Below are 27,234 nucleotides of genomic sequence, written 5' to 3' on the forward strand. Positions count from 1 at the left end.
GACATTCTGTGAGACTCTGTCATTCCACGGGTATGGATGGTGCCCACTGACTTGTTGTCAATACTGACACAGTGACATGGCAGCTTTTATATCCTGGCACTCGACTGACTTGTCACAACCTGCTGTTCTACTAGGCACTGTGCAGGTTACTCAGACCTGTGTACTGTCCATATGTCTGGCCCTCTGTCCCTCCATTGCCCAGTTTCCTGCAGTAACAGATATTGAGTTCTGGCCAGTATGTACTACTCCTACCATTGCTGACACACAAAATAGCTGCTATGGCCAATCTCGAACCATGGACCCTGACCACTACAGTAATGTATTTAGAGCACTAAGCCACAACAGCCACCAGTAAGCAGTGTCTACTTGCTGACACTATTAACCATAAATATACATAGCACATTGACCTCTGCATATTTCAGAAATGGAATAAGTTATCAAGTTGATTGTGACACCCCTGGCAATGTGTAGCCTGCTGCTATCACCTTACAGACATAAATGTTACTGCAGTTCTATGTGAACACAGGTGTGTTGAGGGGAGGGGGGCATACCTCTCAAGTGTACACATCTTCACAGATGGTGCAGATGTTTAGCTCATAAACTGGGCCTATTTTTCATAAAATTGGAGTTGAGTGGCAAATAATGGTGAATACATTACAAACTGAAGTTAGAAAGTAATGACAGACAGAGTTTCAAACTTCTTGACTTTCATAGAATTCATGCTACTGCAACAGCTGTTATTCTATCAACTTTCTATGTTTGTAAGTGCAATATTTAAGACTTGTCCCTGTTTTTGGGGCTTTGCCCCACAGTTCTTTATGGGTTTGTGCAGATTTCATGCTGTAAGAGAATTAGAGGTATATATGGGACTCCAACATTGACATACATCCATTTGTCCTTTGACCCCACTGTTTGTAAGTCCCTCACATAGTGCAGTGGATTTTGCTGGCTTCGGGCTTACTGCATGTTGTGGGTCAAGCAGTATTTGGGTGAGAGTTTCTGTTGTCCCACACAGCTGTCTGTTTTCTGCTGCTATTCAGGTAAACCACACCATTCCCAGGCATAAATGCAGCAATACCATACATATGCTACCACAGTCTACTACCCCAATCATTTATTGTTAATAACAGTGACTTACCTTGTGCCAGCAGCAGTTCAGAAGACAGAGCTTTAGGGCTGACCATGTCAGATGCAGGCAGTATAAGGCCTATGCATGGTATGGTCTAGGTAGTGTGATGTGGCTGGCATCCATTTTACTGTGTGTATGTGAGTCATAGTGAGGTGTCAGTCCCTGGGCCCCTAGGATATCAGTGTATGCGCTATGCATTGCCACCTTGCCAAGGCCAAAGCATACTGGGCATGCTTATTTCTGCCTACAGAGGGATCATCCTCCGAGTCCCCCTGTGCCTTTGGGGACTGTGGTAATGGTGGGGGGCTGTGTCCCCCTTCCCTGTGATGTTCCTGCCATAGCTATTTCTGCAGGATCATATTGTGTAGCATGGCAGATACTATGAACATGTATGCACATGTGGCTGGAGAGTACTGCAGGCCTTCACCTAATATGTCAAGGCAGTGGAACTGTGACTGGAGCAGCCAAAACACAGGTTGTACAATGTTCCTAGTTTGTGTGTGTGCCTCATTATGGTGTTCTACAGTGGGTGTGTGGGTATTTCTGATAGATGTCATCATCCACAGTTCCAGTGTGTAACCAGCAACCACCACTAGATGGCTGCACGGGATGTCCCCCTGACAAATGCCTGGTACAGGCTGTGAGGCATGCCATATGTTGTAGTCATGATAACTGTCAGGGCTGCCAGCACACACATTGATAATAATGCCCTGGGCATTGCACGTGACCTGGCAGTTGGACTGATAGCCCTTGTGGTTGACGTAGACTCTACCCTCTTCAACTGTTTAGCAGGTTGTCCATCATTGTACCCTTACATCTGCTGTGTTCCTCAGATAGTTTGTGTTGCAGTGTTATTATAAGGCTACATTTTGGGCATAGCTGTCAAACTCTTACAGACTGACATCTGGACAGGCCCATATATAACAGTCAAACAAAGGCCCAGACATGGGGCAGAGTGTTATAATTGTTGTTCCAAGCATAGACAGTTGGTAGAATGTTCTGTATTAGCTTGCATTTTCTTATGGGTATGACATCTGCTTCTCAACTGTCTGTGATTGATGTTTCACATTAACCTTTATTGTTTTGCATATAGTTTGTCAGGCAAATGCAATATTATGGGAAGCAGAACAGATATGTGAGGCATACATGTGTACATTTTGTGACACCCTGTCATTCTAGGGCTATGGAAGATGTCCACTGACTTGTTGTCAGTACTGACACAGTCACATGGCAGCCATTTATAACCTGGCACTACACTGACTTGTAATAACCTGCTGTTCTACTAGGCGCTATGTATGCCCATGCCCTGAACAAGCAATTAAGGACCCTCAATCCTCACCACTAACACCAGAAAGGGCATCTCATACATGAGGAAAGGATAACATATACACACAGTAAAGTGCAATTTCCCTTAATAGCACACAGAGATCACAGTCAGTCGGGGGCTGGTCACTCCAGGTCCCCAATAAGACTCCCCAATTTCACAGCTATAGGGTCCAGATCTCCGCCTAGCTGGGAAAGCTAAAACTTCCAGCACCCTCTCTGTCCAACCAGTGCTTCATGTCCCTACCCAAGTAGCTGACACACACACACACTTTGAGATAAGAGTTTATACAATCACACAGACACTCCTGGGAAAGGCTGGCACAGGTTCACCAGCTGTGTCCCTTTTACCCAGACTATACGGTAGTTCCACTTGCCACCACCCACTAATACTTATCAGCTACTGAAAGGCCCTTAAAAGGGTGTCCAATTATTACTGTGCAATATTATTATCCAACTGGTAGTATGACTAAACAATCAAGGCTTATTAGAGTGACTTGGAACAGGATCCTTATATACATAAAATGTACTCTTAGAGCTTAACTTATCTCTACACAAAACAGCCACAGTTGAAAGGTTTTAAAATATTTAATAATAAATAAAACCACAAGACAATACTTTCTACTACACAGTGCTAGTCAAGAGATCAGAAATCACACAGAAATACTTAAAATAACTCAGTAGTACAGTTCTGACATCACAGAAAAACACATAGTCTAATCTTTCTAGTTTCTAGCTATTTCTAAAACAAAACACAAGTCTAAAATAACTTACATATGAGCAAGACAGTGCTGTGAGTTGGGTGGTCAAGACAAAAATGCTTATTGCCTTCTAATTCTCTCTGTTTAAATTGTTATTTTCAGTCCTGATTCCCATTACATCATTTCACACTTTCCTGGTGTTCCAGGCTAACAGATACTACATAATTGTTATCTAGCACCTGTAGGGAACTACAGCCATAAAATACATTCCATATGTAAACACTAGTAATTATTCCTTAAGTTAAAACAATAGGCAGGATGCTTCACTCCAGACTCATCTACTCCAAATTCTAACTTCAAAGGGACACACATGAAATAATTTTAACTTCAAAGGGCAGGCATGAAATGTCTGTCTTAGCTTTCTTTACAGCAGAGGGCAATGATGCTACATTGTTTTAAGATCAACATTTCACAGCATATTTTTCATTTAAGAAAACACGCTTGTAGGTCAACATTTCACAGTATTTTCGTTCAGTTAAGAAAACAAGTCTGTATTTCAACATTCATATTTACAAATGATAGAATTATCTGCACAATTCTATCTGGCTAGGCTGGCAGTCTTCACACCCCCCCCCCCACCCACCTGGAGAACTCAAGCTAGTTTTTCAACTGACCCTTGAGAAATGCTGCTTGAGAGGGTTAGGTCTATCTGAGTATACCTACCCCATTCCCTGTCTTGAGAGCCCATCTGCATTGGCATTGCTACTCCCACTGCGGTGCTGCACTGACATATCATATGCTTGCAACCCTAGGCTCCATCTTAGCAACTTGGCATTTTGCTGGCTGGCTCTGTTTAACCATGTTTAGGGGTTGTGATCTGTCATAACAGTGAATTTCCTTCCATACAGATAAGGCTGAAGTTTCTGCAATGCCCATACTATGGCTAGTCATTCCTTTTCTACAGCTGCATGGCATTCCTCACTAGGCTGGAGCCTACAACTGAGATAAACCACTGGGTGCTCTTCCCCCTCTGAAGAAATCTGGGTAAGTACAGTCCCCACCCCATGGTTTGAAGCATCCACCTGCACAACAAATTATTTGCTGTAATCTGGACTCGCTAACACAGGGGGTCCTCCCAAAGCTTCTTTAAGCTTCTGGAATGCCTGCTCACATGCTGAGATCCACACTACCTTATCTAGCCTGCTCTTCCTTGTCAGGTCTGTTATGTGAGGGGAGCAGCTATGGTACTATAACTGGGGACGAACTTCCTGTAGTACCCTGCTGTCCCTAAAAATGCCCTCACCTGCTTTTTAGTAACAGGTGCAGGTCATGTTTGAATGTCTTACACTTTGGCAGGTTCTGGCCTTATCTAACCACTCAACACTCTATGTCCTAGGTAGGAGACCTCTACCATACCCACCTGACATTTACTCAGCTTAATGGTCAACCCTGCCCTCTGTAGTTTGCCCAGTATCTCCCTGACATGCTGAATGTGCTCTGGCCAGGAATGTCTGTAGATGGCAATATAATCTAGGTAAGCAAGGGCAAACCCTCCTGCTCCTGCTAGGATATTATCTACTAGCCTCTGGAAAGTCATTGGGGCATTATTCATCCCAAAGGGCATCTTTGTGAACTCATACAAGCCAAAAGGAATCACAATGGCTGACTTCTCTCTAGCACTGGGAGTCTAGGGCACCTGCCAGTAACCCTTGGTAAGATCAATGGTTGTAAGATACTTAGCCCCCACAGCTGCCCTAGGGCCTCATCTGTCCTAGACATGGGGTAAGTATCCGACTCTGTGTGACTATTTAATTTCCTGTAGTCCACATCGAATCTGGCGCTGCCATCTTTCTTTGGCACCAGCACCACTGGGGAGGCCCAGGGACTGTTGGACTCTTGAATCACCCCTAGTTCCAACATCTCCTGTACCTCCTCCCTCAGAGTCTGTTTGACTCTCTCAGGCACCCTATAAGGGGCCTGCCTAATAGGCCTTTGGGGTCCTGTATCCACCTGGTGCTGCACCAGGTGGGTGCACCCTGGTTTCCCAGTGAACATGTCCCCAAATATGTGCAACACTGCTCGGATTTCTCAAACCTGGGTAGGAGATAGCTGCTGGGACATTGCTACCCCTTCCACTGAGGTGTCAGCCCAAGCCTCACTGAGGAGATCAGTCCCCAGATCTCCCCCAGACTCCTCCTGAAATCCACTGCAATTGTTCAGCATAAGGGCCTCCCTATCATGGTAAGGTTTCATCATGTTAACATGGTACAATTTGTGCCCCTGCCATCTGCCTAGCAGTTCCACCATGTAGTTAACATCACTTACCTTTCTTACCATGTTGTAGGAACCCTCCCAAGCTGCTTGCAGCTTGTTGTGTCTGACAGGAATGAGAACCATTACCTACTGCCCCACAGCATACTCTATAGCTCAAGCATTCCTGTCATACCACACCTTTTCCTGTTGTTGGGCTTCTGCCAGGTTCTCCTGGGCCAAGCCCATGAGCTCCCTGAGCCTTGTCCTGAGGTGTAGGACGTATGCCACAACAGACCCCTCGTGAGACTCGCACTCACCTTCCCACTCATCTCAAATTAAATCTAGAGGTCCCCTCACCCTATGTCCATACAGCAACTCAAAGGGTGAAAAAACTGTGGATTCCTGGGGAACCTCTCTGTAAGCAAACAGATGGGGCAAATATTTGTCCCACTCCCTCTTAAACTGATCTGCAAATGCCTGTAGCATGGACTTGATTGTGGAGTTTAACCTCTCAGCAAGACCATTAGTCTGGGGATGGTAGGGGTTGGTCTTCATGTGCTTCACCCCACAGGACTTCCATAGACAAGCCAGCAGGTCTGACATGAAATTGGCACCTCTGTCAGTCAGTGTTTCTTTTGGGAAACCTACCCTGCTAAAAATCTCTAACAAAGCATTTGCCACCTTCTTTGCCACAATGGAGGACAAAGCCACTGCCTCAGGGTATCGTGTAACATAATCCACTACCACTAGGATATACTTTTTCCCTGTGGAACTTGGGGTACTTCGAGGACCCACAATATCCATAGTTACCCTCTGAAATGGCTCCTCAATCACAGGCAAAGGCATCAAAGGAGCTCTTACCTTGTCTCCTGCCTTGCTTACCTTTTAGCACTGCTCACAGGTCCTGCAGTACCCTGTTACATCTCTGGAAATTCCAGGCCAATAGAAGTTCTGCATAATACACCTCTTTGTACATTTTATGCCCATATGACCTGCAAAGGGAATATCATGGGCTATGGCTAGAAGTGCCAGATGATAGGCTGTAGGCACTACGAACTGCTGTACTTTCTCTCCTTCTAGCCCCCCTCAGGGGTCCACTCTCTGTATAGTAACCCTTTGTCCCAGTATATAGATTCCCCCTTTCCTTGAGAATCAGGTGCCTCCCTAGCTACCTGCCTCAGTTCTTCCAATGTAGGGTCTAAGAGCTGAGCCTGTCTCATCTCTCTCTTTGTAACCCTTCCAGATCCCCTTCCACAGGAAGTCTGGCATCCAATGACAGTGGTGCCTCACTGTCAGCCTGGGTACTACTACTCACCTCTACCTTTACAGTCACTTTGTCCAAGGGAACATCAGTACCCACAAGCAGCTGTGGCTCGCCTTCAGTCTGACTGCTACAGAGTAGCTCCCTCCATGAAGTAACCACCTCAGCAGTCCTGACTGCAAGTATGCAGTCTGTCTGGGTCTCCCCCAGGCTACCAGACCCACATGCTTGTCTCCTAGCCTCACTGTGTCTAACTGCATAAGCACATGGTACTGTCTCATCCAAATCCTTTCCTGTTAGGACATCTGCATGATGGTAGTTCAGTTCCCTTGTTGTCTCAAGACAACCTACTATTGGCATTTTGTCTTTCCCACTTACTGGCTCCCTCAATTTTTTTTCCACACCTTGCATCCATTGACACTTGTATGCCACATGGCCCCACTGGTTGCATTCAAAACATTTAACCCTAGGTCCTGGATGTGTACCTGGACTAGTGGCTTCCCCTGCTACTGGCAGATTCTGTTGAGGCCATCTGTGCTGCCCACCATGGGTTCCTTTATACCCATGAGCAGTACTGGGGGTCCCCTTCCTGTGCAGGGCTGCCCTGCTTGCCAGGTATAGGTCTCCCTTCTTCCCCAGTTCATCTGAAGTAGCACATTGTCTATCACCTAACCATATCCTCATGTCCTCAGGCAAAGTGCTAAGGGCTTGTTCCCATACCAAAATGTCTGCCAGCCCTTCAGAAGTGGTGACCAGACATCCATTCACCCACCTATGGAAATAAGTACTCAATTCAGCAAAATATTCACACCCACTATCATCTGCCTTGTGTCTATGCTCACAAACCTTTTCCTATACGTTTCAGGTGTTATCTTAAAAAACTCTAATAGACAATTTTTTTACAGCAGTATACTCAAAACATGCAACAGCAGACATTTTAGATAATACAGTTACAGCTTTACTATGGAGTAAGGGGTCAGGAACCGTACTCAGAGCCCTTGGTCAACTTCATGCTGTTTACATACTACTCAGAGCCCTTGGTCAACTTCATGCTGTTTACATACCCTCTAAAACATATGAATGAAACTATCAAAAGTATCTCCCTCTTTAAACCGCAGAAGAAATGTACTGACCTTTTGTGATTCTGGGGTCCAGTTACTCCCTTCCCCATTACCAACATGAGTCTGGCGAAGAGTCAGCATCTCCTTCTCATTCTGACTCTGCCTCTCTTATTCCTCAGCTTCTAGGCATAGCACTGTCTCATTTTCCTCACTCTCTAGACACCTCAGTCTCTGAGCTGCTTCTAATTCCACACACCTGGCCTCCAACTCAAGTCTCTTTAGCTCCAGCTGGATTTTTAAGTCCACTGTAGAAAGGTTGAGCTGTCCATTCTCTGAGGGTATTATATCTCCACTATCAGTCTGATTGTCCTCCTGGTTGCTGTTTTCTGATGCAGCTGTAACCAAGGCTGCAATCAGGTCTACCTTAGTCAAGTTTCCATGCTCCAGTCCCCTAGCCTGGCACATCTCCACCAGCTGGCTCCTTGTCAGCTTTCCATACTCCTCTGGTGACATGCTGCCTGCCCACCCTGACTAACTAAGCTAACAAAAGAAATAAAACAATTGTGATCTGAACTCTGAGTATAAACTGCGTGGCTGTTTTATAGTACAAAAATACCTTCAAAGCGCATTGTACACAAGCTACAGGTTTCACTCTACCCACACCACTACAAGCCAGTTAGTATTTGCCAACTAATTAATATGTGATGTGGATATCCTACCACTGCCAAACACAAATGTGATCAGCCCGTGCCCTGGCCCAGCAATCAAGGATCCTCAATCCTCACCACTAACACCACAAAGGGTGTCTCATATATGAGGAAAGGATAACAAATATACACAGTAAAGTGCAATTTCCCTTAAGAGCACACAGAGATCATAGTCCGTCTGGGGCTGGTCACTCCCTTGCTCTCCAGGTCCCCAATAAGACTCCCCATTGGCACAACTATAGGGTCCCGATCTCAGCCTAGTTGGGCAAGCTAAAACCTCCAGCATCCTCTCTGTCCAACCAGTGCTTTATGTCTCTGCCCAAGTAGCTGACACACACACACTTTGAGATAAGAGTTTATACAACCACACAGATACTCCTGGGAAAGGCTGGCACAGGTTCTCTGGCTGTGCCCCTTTTACCCAGACTATATGGTAGTTCCACTTGTCACCACCCACTAATACTTATCAGCTGCTCAAAGGCCCTTAAAAGGGTGTCCAATTATTACTGTGCAATATTATTATCCAATTGGTAGTATGACTAAACAGTCAATGCTTATTAGAGTGACTTAGTACAGGATCCTTATATACATGCAATGTACTCTTAGAGCTTAACTTATGTCTACACAAAACAGCCACAGTTAAAAGGTTTTAAAATATTTAATAATAAATAATTAAAACCACAAGACAATACTTTCTCCTACACAGTGCTAGTCAAGAGTTCAGAGATCACACAGTAATACTTAATACAGTTCTGACATCACAGAAAAACCCTTAGTCTAATCTTTCTAGTTTCTAGCTATTTCTAAAAGAAAACACAAGTCTAAGATAACTTACATATGAGCAAGACAGTGCTGTGAGTTGGATGGTCAAGACAAAAATGCTTAATGCCTTCTGATTCTCTCTGTTTAAATTGCTATTTTCAGTTCTGATTCCCATTACATCATTTCACACTTTCCTGGTGATCCCAGGCTAACAGATACTACATAATTGTTATCTTGCACCTGCAGGAAACTACAGCCATAAAAGATATTCCACATGTAAACTCTAGTAATTATTCCTTAAGTTAAAACAATAGGTAGGATGCTTCACTCCAGACTCCTCTACTCCAAATTCTAACTTCAAAGGGACACACATGAAATAATTTTAACTTCAAAGAACAGGCATGAAATGTTTGTATTAGCTTTCTTTACAACAGAGGGCAATGTTGCTACATTTTTTTAATTTCAACATTTCACAGCATATCCTTTCATTTAAGAAAACAAGCTTGTAATTCAACATTTCACAGTATTTTCTTTTAATTAAGAAAACAAGTCTGTAGTTCAACATTCATATTTACAAATGATTGAATTATCTGCACAATTCTATCTGGCTATGCTGGCAGCCTTCACAGATGTCATCATCCACAGATCTAGTGTGTAACCAGCAACCACCACTAGATGGCTGTGTGGGATGTCCCCCCTGGCAAATGCCTGGTACAGCTGTGAGGCATGCCATATATTGTAGTTGTGATAACTGCCAGGGCTGCCAGCATACACATTGATAATAATGCCCTGGGCATTGCACACGATTTGGCAGTTGATGGAGTGATAGCCTTTGTGGTTGATGCAGACTCTACCCTCCGCACCTGTTTAGCAGGTTGTCCATCATTGTACTACATCTGCTGTGCTCCTCTGATGGTTTGTGTTGCAGTGTTATTAAAAGGCTACATGTTGGGCATAGCTGTCAAACTCTTACAGACTGATGTATGGACAGGCCCATACATATATAACAGTCAGACACAGGCCCAGACATGTGGACAGGGTATTACTATTGCTGTTCCAAGCATAGACAGTTGGTAGAATGTGCATTTTATTATGGGTATGACATCTGCTTCTCAACTGTCTGTGACTGATGTTTCACATTAACCTTTATTGTTTTGCACATAGTTTGTCAGGCAAATGCAATATTATGGGGAGCAGAACACATATGTGAGACATACATGTCTACATTCTGTGACACCCTGTCATTCCAGGGCTATGGAAGATGCCCACTGACTTAGTCACATGGCAGCCATTTATAACCTGGCACTACACTGACTTGTCACAACCTGCTGTTCTACTAGGCACTGTGTAGGTTACTCCGAGCTGTGCACTGTCCATATGTGTGGCCTCCTGTCTCTCCATTGTCCAGCTTTCCTGCAATTACAAAACTTGACTTCAGCACAGTGTGTTCAACTCCTACCATAGGTGTAGCTGACATGCAAAATAGTTGGCACGGCCAGTCTCAGACTATAGACCTTGTCAACCACAGTACTGTATTTAGACCAAGCCAGAACAGCCGACAGTAAGTGCTGCTTACTTCCTGACAGTATTAACCATGCATAGACATAGCACATTGACCCCTGCATATAGTGGACATGGAACAAGTTAGCAAGTTGATTGGGACAGCCGTGGAAATGTGTGGTCTGCTGCTATTACCATACAAACATAAATGTTACTGCATTGGGAATACGGGTGCATTGGAGGGAGGGGGGCATACCTCTCAATTGTACAAATTTCCGCAGACTGTCCAGATGTTTGCTTCATATTTTGGGTCCATTTAGCATAGTACTGTGGTTGGCTCAGAAAATACTGACATATCAGTAAAGATCAAAGTTAGAAAGTAATGAGAGACATTTCAGTATCAGACTTCTTACCCTTAGAGACTTAATGCAACAACATGACCTGTTCTAATATCACTGTCTAAGTTTGTAAGAGCAATATTTTATTACTATCCCTACTTCTGGGCCTTTGCAACACATTTCTTTATGGCTTTGTACAGATGACTTGCTGTGAGTGGCTGAGAGGTGTGTATGGGACTCCAACATTGACATCCATGCATGTGACCTATGACCAGCAGTTTCTTAGTCCCCCACATATACTGCCTTGGGTTTTGGCACCTTGGGGACTACTGTATATTCTTGGGCAGCCATTATTTGGCGGACATTTCTTGTTGTCCCACATAGCTGTCAGTTGTCTGCTGCTATCCCGGTAGCCCACCCCATTCCCTTCCATGCATGCAGCAATACCATAGATATGCTACTATAGTCTACTACTCCATTTATTTGTTGTTAAGAATAGTAAATTACCTTGGCCTGCAGTGGTTGAGAACAGTGCTTCAGGGCTGACTCTGTCGGATGCATGCAGTACACAGCCTATACATGGTAAGGTACAGGTAGTGTGATGTGTGTGGCATCCTTTTTACTGTGTGCGCAAGTCAGAGTGAGGTGTCAGTCCCTGAATCTCTAGGGTGTCAGTGTATGTGCTATGCATTGCCTCATTGCCAAGGCCAGGGCATACTGGGCACACCTACATCTGTCTACGGGGTCAGGCTGAAGGAGTTCATCCTCCGAGTCCCTCTGTGTCTGTGGGGACCTTAGCAATGGTGGGGGGCTGTGCCCCCTTTCCCTGTGATGTTCCTGCAGCAGCTGTTTCTGCAGGATCATATTGTGTAGCATGGCAGATACTATGAACATGTTTGCACAGGTGGCTGGAGAATACTGCAGGGATCCACCAGATATGTCATGACAGCAGAACTGTGACTTGAGCAGCCCAAACACATGCTCTACAATGTTCCTAGTTTGTCAGTGTGCCTCATTATGGAGTTCATCAGTGGGTGTATGTGCATTTCTCATGGGTGTCATTATCCACGGTTCCAGTGCATAGCTAGCATCTCCCACTAGATGGCCATACGGGATGGCTCCCCTGACAAATGCCTGGTACAGCTGTGAGGCATGCCAGTTGTGGGAGTTATTTTTAACTGCCAGCGCTGCCACCACACACATTGATGATAATGCCCTGGCCATTGCACAGGACCTGGCAGTTGATGGAGTGATAGCCCTTGTGATTGACATAGACTATACACTCCTCACCAGGTGGTGCTTTGATGTGCACATGAGTGCAAACTAAGGTACCCAGTACCACTGGGTAGTGTGCTACATGATGGAAGAGATGCATATTGGTGGTCCTCTCCTCGGGGGTGTTGGAGAAATAAATGTGTTCACTGGCATATGTTAGCATGACATCCAGGAACTGGTGGAGTACCCTGCATGCAGATGCCTGTGAGATCCCCAAGATGTCCCCAGTAGGTCTTTGGAAAGTACCTGTAGCTAGTATTCTTAAGGCTACATATACCTTTGTTTCCACTGGGATGGGTTCCCCTCTGCTGGCTCTGGGTCTGAGGAGAGGATCTCAGAGCTCAGTGAGTTGCTGTAGTATGTCCCTGTCCACCCTGTAATGTTCTACTATCTCCAGCTCATGTAGCCCCTGAAGGTTACCCTGGGTCTGAACACTTTTCTTCTCCTCAGTCTGGGCCAGTTGTCAGCATCATCCTCATCACTGCCATCAGCCTGTAGCACATAGAGATGTAGCAAAGCAGCAGCAGCCCCTATCATTTTGTCAGTAAAAATTCCCAACTGTGTACTCCAATGATGATGACTATGTGGGAAAATAAGACTGAAGGGTGGCTGCATACTTTATACTGGTGTGTTGCAGATGCAGCCTGTGTGATTGTCTGCCTATGATATATTTCACCTGCCAGTTACATTATTGAGGGGTTTGAATGGCCCACTGTGAGTGGCAGAGGCCTTATTAGTCATTTATAGTTGATTGCCTTTTGTCTGCTATTTCCTTTTATTTATGTATTTTTTTCCATTTCCTCCAATTTTAAGCCCCACAGCACTCTGCACAAATCCATGGAGCTAGTGTAAACATTGCTGAGCAGAAAGTGCCCGCCCCTGGACATGGACATGCTCCAGCATTACTCTAACCAGCTAACCACAGCTTAACAGCCTCAGACACACACCTCTGCTTAGTTGAGTGCAAACAGGAGCTGCTGAGCTCCAATATGCTTACACAAACCATGACACACATCCTTTTCATGTCAGCTGCCTCTTCTGCCTACACCACCACATTGTAGTCCTACATGGTTAGGTACTTTCGGACACAGTGGTCCATCTTGGTATTCTGTAAACTTAGCTCGTTTACATACACCTAATTGTGTATAACCTGGTTACAGCATTACACAAGAGCCTATGTCCTTAGCAACCACTATAACCTGTCATCATATGAGTCAGCATGCTGGCCAGTATAATGGGGAAATTAATTTTACCTTTAATACTCCCCTTTTACCATTTTAATTTTATTCTTTGCAAAATCACATGTTTGCTCGCCACTGCACTGTTTAAACATGGCATATGTGCTAAAAAAAATTGATTTTTCACATTTTGCATCAGTTTTACATGCCAATGGCCATATTTTGGGCCATTGCAATGCCTAATGCACCCAATACATGCTTTACTTTTAGTTGTCACAGCCCCATTTTTATTGGAGTCCGGTACACGGTTACTTACCGTATACATTTTTACTGCAGACATGGCTCCTAGATTGATGCCTGTCTGCTTCCTGGATCAGTAAATCACCTCATTTGCATGGTTTTCACCAGAAAATGAGGTGATTTACATACCATGATCACATCCATGTCAGCATAGTGCTGGGAGGCTCTTGCACACCCCCAGCCTTGTTTCCTGGATCGCTCCACCTCCTAACTCTGTGTTCGGGCCATGCCACTATGCCTACATGGAGAACAGCTCCATATAGGCTTTATTGAATTACCCCCAGTGTCTTTTAAATGTACAAAGCATATCTCATGTATTTCACTTAGCATTTCATGAAAAGAATTTCTGTATATTCCTACCCATGAAAAAATGTGCCAAAACATAAGTGTTCTGAGGCATTCCTACAAGTAGAAGCTGATAAGTACCATACCCTGCTCCTAAAGGTTGTACAGGAGAAAAGGTTAAGCACATGTATAGTGCTATTAAGCTAACAGCTGCAACACATAGCAAAGTGGGAGTATCTGTAGAAAATTATCAAAATCAGTACGTGTAGTTCACATCAATTCTGGGTTTAAATACTTAAGTATGAGAGACATCTACAAGTGGAGAACATGTGTCACTGTCCACATTCTAGGTGAAGCAAATAATAGATCCCAGGTATCTACACTTCTCGAGCCAAGATTTCAGAGAGTACAGCAGTCAGAGAAAATTACTGGTCATTATAAAATGTAGTCAAATCTTGCTACTAGAAAACATATTTCTGATCACCTTGCACGACAAAGATGAAATTTTATGTTCCTAAATCTGTTGCTGACAATGGCAGTGACTGTGTCGGTATGTCTACACCAACCAGATGCACTGTTGACAGAGACATACTGTTACTGTGTAATATATGCAGCATCAATGATGTAGCAAGGCATGCATTTACACATGGTGTACAGTTTTTGGAATAATGTATTTCGTTTATATGAGATGTATTAGAAATTAAATAAAAATAAGCCCATGGCATATTTGGTATCATTTCATTTTATTAAGTTATAACTTCTCTAAAAAAGTTTCTTTTCAGTATGTCAGATTAGCTATATAGTTATTTTGATAAAGTTTGTGATTCCAGAGTTTTCAGGATTTGAAACATGCATTGTCTGGGATAAGGGAGGGCAGGACCTATGCTTTGGAGGCTTCATATTGGAAGCTGATGTATACTTTCAAAAACACCTGACTATACTTCTGTACAACTATAACAGGTAGTTAATACCAATTTTTTTACCCCTAGGTACTAGTCCTTGCCATGCATACTATGTTCGGCTTATTAAGCCATCCCATAGGGCAATGGCAACTTACGTGAGGCACACATAGATGCCCTCATATATTCTATGAGGGAATGTGTTCTACTCCACTCTAGCTGCCTGTCTGGGCAGGATTTTAGGCATATAAGAAGTAATGTGAGAACAAAATGTAGGGACCTCACCAAAGAAGTAATGTGGACAGTGGTGTCTAATGACATCAGTGTAGGTACTGATTACTCATATCTGAGTCAGTTCTGTTATTAAGGCCTCAGTGACACGTGACCATAGCAGAAAGAGGGATGCAATGCATTCTGGATGCAGTGCCAGTTGTGGGGGATATAGTTTAACCCTGTCACTCACACAGGATGAGAATTGCCTGGCTTCTCTTGGTGGAACTGCTGCAAGAGGGTCTGAGGTACTTTTCGTGTATTTACTTATTTAATTTCCTTTGATAAGCAGGTAGGCTGAATTGTCTAAAGACTCATTTTGGCAAAGATCTGTGCCAAAAGCAAGATATTAGAAGGTAAAGAAAGTGCAAGGAGCACAACATGAGTTTGAAGCCAGGTCTGCAGTTTCCAGTCATACTGTTGATTGTGTTAGTGCAGGACAGAAGTATTATGATGCACCTTAACTCACAGGTTTGTCAGAAGTATGTCCATTAATACCCTGCATGCATATATGCAGTCTGTTAATCACTGGATTGTATGTTTTGCATGCATTCTGAGATCCATCTCTCTGTTTACCCTTGTGTGTATATATGCAATGTATCCAAAAATGGCAACGCACAGAGATTAAGCCTGGGGAAAACAGACATGTAGTCACGCTGTTAAATATCATGACATCATCTGTTGTCACAGCAGACATATTATCTGACAATTTTTGAGAAAATCTCTCCAGCTGGGAAAAACAGCAGGCAGTCCAGAGACGGCACTTCATACTTGCAGATGGTGATAATAAGAGAAAAAGGAATGGCACTGTTCTCCACAGATACATACACTCTTACAAAGCATCGACCAAACCTGATGTGACATAGGAAGCTGACCAATCTCAAGATTTAAAAGGGTTAAGGCAGATGCTCTTTTAAGCTCACCAGCATCATTCACTGAGGTTGAATGGGCACACAGTGCTACAGGTCATCCTATTATAACTGGCACATGTGAACCCAAAAGCAGGGCATCACTAGGCCTCTTAACAGCTCACTCACTACTGTGTGCAGTACAGGTCATGTAAATGTATAGCATGGGGCATTGTTTGTGGGTATAATCTCAGTCTATGCCAGCTGCACAGGACTTAACTGTGTCAAGCCTCGTAACAGCTCACTCTGTACTGTGTGCAGTACAGGTCATGTAAATGTACCATGTGGGGCATTGTTTGGGGGTATAATCTCAGTCTATGCCACCTGCACAGGACTCAACTGTGTCTTCTTTCAGCAGGCCATTTTACTAAATCATTCTTCAGCAGACCCACATGACAACATCATTTTGGGCTAAGAAAGAATTATAAGCATTAAGCATAACACTGGATGATGGGATATAGAAGATCACTGTGCCAGAGTGCATGATCTCCATGCCTCTAAATATAGCACAGAACTGGCTTGGGCACTCATTGATCTAAGATAATTGATTAAAATGTATATCACACAAAGCTACTGCATTAAACCCTCATTAATCAAAAGAAACCAAGTTCCAACACTAACCAAATGAAAAAACAAACAAAAAAAAAATCCACATTCAATGAAAATGCACAAAGCACAAAGAAAATATAACATTAAACACTGCAACATACTCTCCCATACACATTAAAAAACCTTGTGTGCCCCTAGGATTAAATTTAATCCTAACATAGTCCTGATGGTAGGATGAAGATTGAGGAACTGGATAGATGCACGACTGAAAGGTTGGACATAAAAGGTTGTGATGAGAGAGGCAATGTCAGGAAATAAAGTAGCTAGGGGCTACTAGAGGAGTCTCTCCTGGATACAGTACAGTATGATGTCAGAATGGAAGCATGATACACAAGGACATAATAGTACTTGAAGACAGGAAAAGTATTCTTTTGCACAATAATTTCATATACTTTGAGGGTGAAATGTTTCAACAGATCAAGCATGTTGCTGTGGTGACTTTATCAGACCTGTTTTTTGCAAAATATCATTGAAAGTGTTTTTGGTCTAAGATAAAAGGATGTTTAAGATTTTTGGCTGACATATTTTTAATTTGGACAGGAACCCAATAATTGTTTCTCTAATTTACTGAACATATTACTGGTATGACAGAGTTCCTGTCTTCTATGCAGGAGGTGAATGACAGTGAGATTAATAAGTTCAATGTGTTAATTTCTAAAAATGCTTCTAAAGGTATGTCGAAATCCAGCACTTTTAAGAAAAATACTTTTTCTAACAGTTACCACCATTTTATGAGTAGTCACCCCACATGACAAAAGGAAATTTAGTAAGAGGCTTTTGAGGCTAATTATCAATGAGACATTTCACCAAGAAACTATGAAAATGAAGGGAATGGTCATATAAAGAAAATATCCACAGAGTTTTTAGACCCAATTACAGAAGAGGATGTAAGGGCATGGAATGTGTGTTTTCAACCAATCCTGTCTAACCCAGAAACAATGGGGCTAATAAGAAATCATAAAGAAAATGATAAAGAATTCTTGAGAGTCATCGCAGTACCTTTTAGTCACAGAGCTGGAGAGATTACGGAAATCTTCAAAGCAAACTGGGTTGGAGTATTCAGTCCTACTGGATATATTGATGCACTTGGTGAAGAACCACACTTTATATACAGAAGAACCCCCAACATTTAGAACATTTTGGAAAGGAATGTAAAGTGTTTGGGAGGGGGTGCATAAGTGTGTTGCATGTTCACAGTGTAGGTTCATATCCAAGAGTTATAAATTGCAAGGATAGGTACAGTTGTGCAAATTAAGGAGTTGCTTATCTGGCAGGTTGCATGGTATATCAGGCATTTTATGTAGGTAAGACAGAGCATGCATTGAAAAGCAGGATATATGCGCACGCCTATGCAATTAGGTTGATGAGAACAACACATTGTTCAAACATTCCAATGTAAGTGTTCATTTAAAAAAAAATTGTATCTTTTACACTTCAGAAAGTTGCACCATTTAAAAGGAGAGGGGACAGGAAGAACATTAAGGTGCAGGGAACTGCACTGGCAGCTTTTGTTAAATGTGGTTCAGCCACCCCAATTGAGTATGTTTCTATCAACTGCATTTTGCACAAAAAGGCAGGTAGGTTGTGATTTTGATTTTTAATTTCAGGTTAGGATGTTTTTATGTGAGTGTTAAGATCAACAAAGTGTAGGTAAGGTATCATTTGTATTTTTTTCAATAATTTTTAATTATTTTTATTAATACGTTTCTCCTCCAAATTTTATGTAAATAGCAAGGTTCCTTTTACCATTACATTCATAGCTAAGGTTTAGTGGTTTATAGGAACACGTGATCACAAACCCTTTGTATATAAACAGAAGCTGTATTTCATTTTCAAGTTCTGATGAAGTTATAAAGTTTGAAAGAAGGAAAGCATTCAACCTTTTTGTACTAATAAAGCTTTAATGATCCTTTGGAGTCATCTCTCAGCAATTTTTTTTGTGGAGGCTTTGGATATTGCTGCTGACTTGCAAAGCCGGGTTATGAATGTAAAGACAGCAAAAGAAGGAGGGGGCACATGCAGTATATAATAGGGGCTGTCTGCTCCCTGGATCTCCAAAAGAAGTTTTTCATGGAATGGGATGTGAACCCATGAAATGGACAACTGGAATGAATGCTGAAGAGGGAATTTACATCAGTGTTTAAAAACACATAGGATAAGTGAAAAACTAATGAAAGGGAAAAGTTAAGGATGGAAGAGGCAGAGAATTTTAAGGCACTTAAAATTCAAACAAGGTGGACTTACTGACACCATTTGTGATCAATCAAATGTAAAACAATGGAATATTTTTAACCTTAAGTATAATCCCAAGCCAGACCTGTAATGTTTACCCATAAATACACTGATTTCTGCACTCATTACAGGAATACATTCAACTGACTGGCTTTCCATTCAGCTTTACAACATTTGACTAAATGATCCTAATGAATTTACAATCAATGATGTATCCATTGATCACTTTTTACTCCCAAACAGACAGTAGTGTGCTGGCATATGAGGAGGCCACAAAGACACTGCAAGGCTATTTATTTTTATTATTATTTATTTTATTTCAGTTTGCTGACCAGGGAAGTCCAATGGGCCAAGAAGAGTCCGTTTTCAGTGGAGGCCCGGGGAGAAAAGCTCCAATAACATGTTACAGACAATTAGAAAAAAATATCATATTTCATACATGCATACATACATACATACAAAGAACAGCATAATGCAGAATAAAAATACACAGAGCAGTATAACATAATCGTTAGGGTGGTCAACCAGTATAATACAGCCTAGGGAATAAACAGTCTTGAGAGGAGAAATACAGGTAATGAAATGTTGATGTGAAATGTTGGATATCCAGAAATAAGTTTCATTTGATAAAATGACATCTAATAAGGTCATCCAAGGTGCAGTAGGAGAATTGTCCAGTACTGTAAAGTGGAATTTATTGATAGTAATGAGAGGATATGGGGGGGCGTATGTAGGAGAATGAGATGGACAGGCCCATTCTGAGGACAAATGTGAGAACAAGTGAGATTTAGAGCTGGCATGATTAGAAATATTGAGAAGGAGGGGTTCCATAGTTTAGCTATGGAGCAGGATAGTAGATGTTGGCCATGGGGACATGAGGGTTTGTAGATTTGTAGGAGGATTTGGTTTTCTGATCTGAGAGAGTGGTTAGGTGTGTAGGTGGTAGTGAGAAATGGGCAGTTGGAAGGTTTGAAGATGAGCTTGTGGGCATTGGTGAGCTGAAGGAATTTCAAGTAGTTGGGGAGTTCAAGCCATTGCAGGGTGAGGAGGGATTGGCAGTGGTGGGTGGAGTATTTAGAATTGGTAGTGAATTTGCTTATTTTATGGTAGCAGGACTCAAGTTTGGCTTATAGACTGAGCTGGAGATTGGTTAATAGAGGTGTGCCATACAAAAGAGAGGGGAGAATGTAGGAGGAGGCTAAGGTTTGTCTGGTATCAGGGCTGAGGTAGCAGTTGTGTCTGTACAGGAGTCCTAGCTTTTTTTTTTAATGGAGGATGTTGAATTTTAGGTTTTCATCAATGGTGATGCCGAGCAGCTTGGTATTTGTTACGATTTCAAGGGGGCTGTTGGTTTGTCTGAGAATGGAAAAAGAGTTTTTGTCAATAGTATTGTTTCTAGAAGGTGTAAAGATAATCCATTTTATTTTAGTATCATTTAGGGCCAAGTGATTGTTTTGCATCCAGGTTTCTGTTTTAGAGAAGGCAGATTGAGTTTTTAAGAGAAGTTCAGAAGGGGAGTAAGCTGAGCAGATGATTGTTGAGTCATCTGCATACTGTATATGTGTGGACTCAGGGATTGTGCGGTGGAAGTTGTTGATAAACATATTGAAGAGGAGGGGACTGAGCACAGAAACTTGGGGTACTCCAGTGGAGGTCGGTAGGAAGGGAGAGGTTGATGTTTTCTACTGTATAGCTTGTTGACAATCAGAAAGGTAGCTGGAGAACCAGGCGATGGTGGAGGGACAGAGGTGGAGAGAGGAGAGTTGAGATAGGAGTAGAGGGTGGGAGACAGTGTCAAAAGCTTTAGACAGGTCAAGGAACAGGGTAGAGATGAGTTTGCCAGAGTCACGTGCTAGGTTAACAGTTTCAAGAAAGGAAAGGAGGGCAGTCATGGTACTGTGATGATGGCAGAAGCCATGTTGAGTTGGGGAGAGGTGGTTGTTTTGTGTAAGGTATGGCATTAGTTGTGATTGGATAGCTTTTTCTTAATATTTTGGAAAGAGGAGGAGAGGATGGCAATATATCTAAAATTCGTGGTGTCAGTGTTTTTGTCGTGCTTATGGAGTGGGATGATGTAAGCTTGGCACCAGATAGCTGGGATGTAGGATTCCTGGATGGATCTGTTTATTAAGGTGGAAATGGGAAAGGCTATGTGCTCTGCAGATAGTTTGAGGAAGGCTGATGGTAGGTTATCAGATGCATTGCAACAGGGTTTAAGTTTGAGGAGTAGCTGTTTTGTTTTATTTCTGGAGATGGGTTTTAGGTTGAAAGTGGGGGAGGGAGGAATGTGGTCGGGGGGATGATGGGGTAGGTAGGGTTGGGGGTTGAGGGGGCTCAGGAAAAGAGGAGGAGAATTTAGCTATGCATTCCATGAAGAAGGTGTTGAATTGAGTGGGAGCTTCAAGATCTGAGAGGTTGGGTTTGGGGACAGGGTTTTTTTTCCCAAACATTTTTTTGTTTTAGATGAGTGCTCAGATTGGAGTTTGGAGTAGTAGGGTTTGCGATCTTTTGTTGTTAGTTTTTTTTTACAGAGTTTCAGATTTGTTTAAATTTTATTAGGTATTCTTTCCATTTTTTTGTCCCTTAGCTGCATTTTTAGTTTAGTTTCCTTTGAGAGCCAAGGGGAGGGATTGGACTTTATGCACTAGGTTATAAGGGGGGGGGGGGGGCTTGGTGGTTAAGAAGTTTTAAGACTGACACATTAAAGTAAGTTATGGCATTGTCAAGGGGGTTGGGTTTTTTTGGGGGGGCAGTCATTGTGCTTCAGACATTCAGAGAATGTCTGAGAGTTGAGCAAGGAGAGGTTGTGGGTTTGGATGTAGTGGTGTTGCTTTTGAAAGGGAGAGGGGAGACAGTTGACAAAGGCTGGGAGATGGTCACTGAGAGGATCTGGGAGGATTCCAGCCTTTGAAGTGAGGTTGGGATGGGAAGTTAAAATCCAGTCAATGATGGTGCTAGAGGTACCATCTTTGTTTGGTGTGGTTGGAGAGCTTATTAGTTGGGCGACATTGTGCAGGTTAATAGTGTTAGTTGGGGCTTGAGAGTTAATTGAGGCCCAGTTAATATTCATATCACCAGGGATATAGGTTTCATTTTTGATGGTGGAGAAAAACCAGGAGAGGATGTCTTCAATTATTTGGATATTATTCCCTGGGGAATATAGAGGGCACCTATGCATATGGACTTGTGGTTGTTGATTTTTAGTAGCCCTATTGTAATTTCAGCATTGGCAACATTTGGGATCTTGTTGGTGTAAGGGGTAATGGTATGGGAGGTGGAGTAGATAATAGCTACACCATCATCTTTCTTGTGAAGTCTGTCATTATAAATAATTTGGTAGCCTGGGGGAAGAATTTTGTTGTCTTTTATATAGAGTATAAGCCAGGTTTCTGTAATGGCAATTATGTCGGGGTGGTTGTGGGAAAGCCAGGCAAGGAGGTTAGGAATATTATTTTGAAGGCTTTGGGTATTGAATGTGGTGAGGCGTAGGGGTTTGTGCATGTGGGGTTGAGTGGGAGAGCAGTTAGTCATTTTTGTGTTGGTAGTCGGTCCAGGATTGGGTGTATGTCAACGGAGAGTGAGAGGAAGATTTGGTGAAGGATGAGTGTAAGGCAGCTGAGAGAGGAAGAAAAGTTAGAGGTTTGGAAGGGGGTGGGTTTTTTGGTGTGAAACTGGAGGTGAGAGTGTAAAGAGTAAGTGGTAGGAAGAATTTTGGGTTTGAATAGTAGAGTTGTGTTAGAAGACTAGAGTTTGTCAGTTATAGTAGAGAAGGATTGTGTAAAGGTAATCTGGTTGGTGTTACTGGGATGTGAGGGTGTGGTATGATAGGTATCAGGCAGATGTGTAAGGTAAGTAAGGCAAATGAGAAAGATTAGTAGGGATATTAGAACTGTTAGATGTGAAGAGATAGGGGCATTCTTTTGGAGGGGGTGGGCTGTATTATGTTAAGTACAGTAATTGATAGTGTGGGGTGGAGTGAGGTGTTAATTGATTGAGTGGAGGATGTGGGAGGAGTTGGGGAAGTACAAATGTTCAGGTAGTGGGGGTGGGTGGAAATTGGGGACATGGTAGGGGAGCGGAGTGAGCCTGCAGGGCGAACAAAGCAAGTAGAGCCTAGAGAGGTGAGTGAATAACTATCAGTGAGTATTTAGTCACAACTTCAGTTAGGAGATGCTTCTGATGCTTGAGAGAGTGAATAGGTTAGGTAAGATTGTATGGTCTGCAGTCCATTTAAGTCTTTGAGCAGGGGTGTAAGAAACCACTTACAAGCTCAAATATCAGACTGTTAGTATAGGGAGATGCACTTCTTGGTCCCTTTAGAATCAAACAGGTACTGTAGAGTGGGAGGGTTTGTACTGTTTGAGATGGATAAGTTTTTGGGACGAGAGTTAGAAGTATATGCTGCCACCTAGAGGTGAGCAACTGGTAGTACAGACAGAAAATATCCCAGGCAAGAGGGGGTGTCCTTGTGAGTGTGCACGTTAACTGGGAGCGCTAGTACAGAGGTGGACTATGTTACATGCTGTTAATGAAATATGACCACTGGAGCTTACATGCACTAGTGTTGTGAGATGTTACATGCTTAATTCTGGGAAATTAGTTGACTCCTCAGCCCAGGGTAGCAGGAGGTAATACTGAAGAGGACTATATGGGAATTCCACGTAGTGAGAGGCTTGATTGTTAGACTTAGTGAGCTGGAATGGAAATAAAAGAAAAGACAAAGGTCATTATAGCCTATTTCTGGGGTAAGGATATGTAAGTTTTGGCCTAGAGCAGTAGGGGTGAGCAGAGGGGGTGGGAGAGAGGTGCAGGTATGTGGGTGAGTGTGGTAAGACTGGTAAGGCAAGATTAGGGGGATAGAGAAGGAAGTGAATGAGAGAGAGAGAGTGAGGGTATGGAGGGCAGGGTAGCCTATACAGTATGTGCTATCAACTATGTAGGTCAGGAGTGAGATTGGAGCAGTGTAGGTAAGTAGATTGAGGGGCTGGGCAATATTATATGCACGAGGGAAGCCTTTCAAAGAGATTATGCACCAGGTAGCAGTAAAAGTAAAACACAGTAATTCATAGGTATATTGCATAATGTAATAGAACTATGCACTTAGTACTTAGATGCTTAATGAATGCCAAAAATGAAGCCATTGTTTGAAGAAGCTCAGGGTGTGCTGGTTCCACAAACCAGTGCCCTATCCTCTCAGCTTTTTAAGCGAAGAGCAAAAGAAAGAAACATTTACCAATGATCAGCTTATTATACTTACATCAAACCCCCTCCTCTCCACTTTTCCAAAAAAAAAAAAAAAACAGTGGCTGTTCCTTCTACCGGCTAGATACACAACATCCCTACTCCCATCTCAGCCATTCTGGGCCCATTTCTGTGTCCTCCTTTTCCACATTTTACTGAAAAAATTCTTTTAAACTGCAGCAAACAGTTGCTACAGTTTATACCTTGCCTACATGGAGTGCTACTGTGCTCAAGTTTTAGTTAAAAAAGAGAAATGTTCTTTTTTCTTTTCTTTTTTTACTTTTAAACTGCAGCAGACTGCTTGTTCATAGGATCATAGGAAGTTACTAGGCTATTGGCCCTGAGGCCCTTACAAGCTATCCGAGAATTTAGTCCATGTTCCAACAAGTCAGTACCCTATGCCACTGTCAAGCAGGGACACAGGTGGAATCCCAGGGGCGCATTTTCTGTTCCCCATCCAGTTATCCAGGTTGTGCTTAAAAAAGTTCAATGAGGTACCTTGCTTTACTTGGAGATGGAGTCTATTCCACAAAAGGGGGAGTTTCTGGGACATAAATCAGTCCTGCCAACAAGTCCTGCAAACTTGGTCAGCCATAGCCTACTAGATTTGGCCTGCACATCTAAGAAGTATATCCCAAACAGCAGAAGCCTCAAGATAAATCCATGGGGTACATCACTTGCTATGGGTATATTACTTGAGGTGGCTTCCCCTATTTTGACTAGGTGGGTTCTATCAGTGAGCCAGTTTGCTATCCATCTAGTAACATATGGATTGATGTCTAGTTGAGAGAGTTATACCTGAGTGGGGAATCGTATTGAAGGCCTTGGCCAGGTCAGGGTAGGTGGTGTGCACTGTCTTTCCCTCATCTATGGCCTTGGTGACTGTCGCAAAGAAGTCACCCACATTTAACAGGCATGACCTCCCCTTGACAAAACCAAACTGTATGGGTTCAAGTGTCTGGAGGCTAGCAGTGTTCTTGTTAATGAAGTCCATGATAATCTGCTCCATGGCCTTGCAGATCAGGCTAGTTAGGTTGATGGGTCTATAATTTCCTGAATCGGTGGATGCACCACCTTTGTGCAAAGGGATGACAGTTGTTGTCCTGCACTCAGCTGGGATGAAGCTGGTACTCAGACTTTGGTTGAATAGGGTGCCTAATGGTGCAGCAAGTTCCTGCCTGAGTATATGTAGGATGCAGCCTGGGATGTTATCGGGTCCCATGGAGGCTGTATGTTTTGCACTTGAGAGGGCAATTATGACTTGCTCTCTAGAGATAAGGGAAGGGTGGCAAGTACTGGGGATATAATGTTTTACGGATGGGGGGGACAGAGGAGTGAAGTTTTCACTGAACCTGTCTGCCAGCAGGTTGGCTATATCTACAGGGTTTGTGTATGTGGTGTCCTTGACCACCAGTTCTGAGCAGATGTGGGTGCTTCCCTTGAGATTGCAGACATATGTGAAGAAAGCCTTATGATTGTCTTTAGTAGATGTAGCCAGTTTGGACTCAAAGTTTGCTTTGCAGGGTTTCACTCATGCTCTTATTTGCTTGTTCAAGCTAAGGGGAGATTGCTTTCAATTAGTCACCTGCTCCTTCTTGGTCCTGGACAGCAATATTTTCCTTTTATTATAGAGTTTATTTATTGTAGATGTCCACCAGACAGGTTTACTCTTCCTTGAGAAGGATGATTTTGTCCTATCTGGTATTCCTGATTCCATGCAACTATATAAATTCTCATATAGTACTTTCGTGTAGGTTTCGACATATTTATTTTATTTATTTATTTTACATTTGATAACCGGGATAGTGCGACTGGACACAGGTCCATTTTCAGCGGAGGCCCAGGGAGAAAATCTCCACATATAAAACATAAACAAAAACAAGAACAGTAGTACATTCCCATACAGTCATATTGGAACATATTAAACATTTTTACATAGGTGAAGTATAACAAATAACCTTCTGAATAACATTGTTTGGAAACATAAGTAATTTAAAAACCTTGTTTGTTAAGAATGTAGTAGTTAATAGATAAGTGGTGAAGGTTCTGCAGAATCATAGCAGAACTGAAAGGAAAGTGAGTTAATCTGGGAGGTCACAAGGGCACAGCCAATTGGTAGAGTAATGGGTGGTAAGTAGTTTCTTGAATAGTGAGAAAGAGCTGGTAGAAGTTATGTGCTTTGGGAGTGAGTTCCAAAATTTAGCTATTGTACAAGCAGAGAGAGCTTTGCCTGCTTCATTCTTGTGTTTGACGACAGTTATGAGATTTTGGTCTGTAGATCTTAAGGTACGGGTGGTGGTGTAGGGCTGTATTAGCTCCTGTAGCGCTGGAGTTTTGTCAGGGTGGTAGTACAGTTTATGGGCTATGAAGAGTTGTGTAATTAGTAGTAGTTGGGGCAACTCAAGCCAGTTGAGCTGTTTGAGAGAGAGAGAGACAGTGATGGGATCTATATGAAGCGCCAGTGGCAAACTTAGCAATCTTGTTATAGCAAGATGAAATTTTGTTTTGTTCACTTTGGCGAAGATTAGTCAGGAATGGGGAGGCGTACAGTAGGGTGGATATATACATATATATATATATATATATATATATATATATATATATATATACATATATATATAGATATACACACCAGTTCCTGTGGAGGGGAGAAGGCTGTGAAGCTGTCTATACCTTCCCTCAGGAGGTTCTAATCAGCTTTGGAGGAGTTTTTTTGTTTGACTCTAGCTGGGGGTGGGGGGTCGGGGAGATGGTGACTTCAAAAGTAACTGCTTTGTGGTCAGATCTTACCAGGGATGATGACACTGTAGGAATGCTGCAGTGTTTACTCATGTTGGTTAATACCAAGTCCAAGATATTTTCACCTCTTGTGGGAGTGTCAATAAACTGGTCCCTCTATGGCGCATCTAGATACACAACATCCCCACTCCCATCTCAGCCATTCTGAACCCATTTCTATGTCCTCCTGCACATTTTACTGAAAAAAATTCTTCTTGTTACAA

The sequence above is a fragment of the Protopterus annectens genome, chromosome 6.part0 (assembly GCF_019279795.1).
Source record: "Protopterus annectens isolate FY-2018-M chromosome 6.part0, PAN1.0, whole genome shotgun sequence".
NCBI classification, from domain to species: domain Eukaryota; kingdom Metazoa; phylum Chordata; order Ceratodontiformes; family Protopteridae; genus Protopterus; species Protopterus annectens.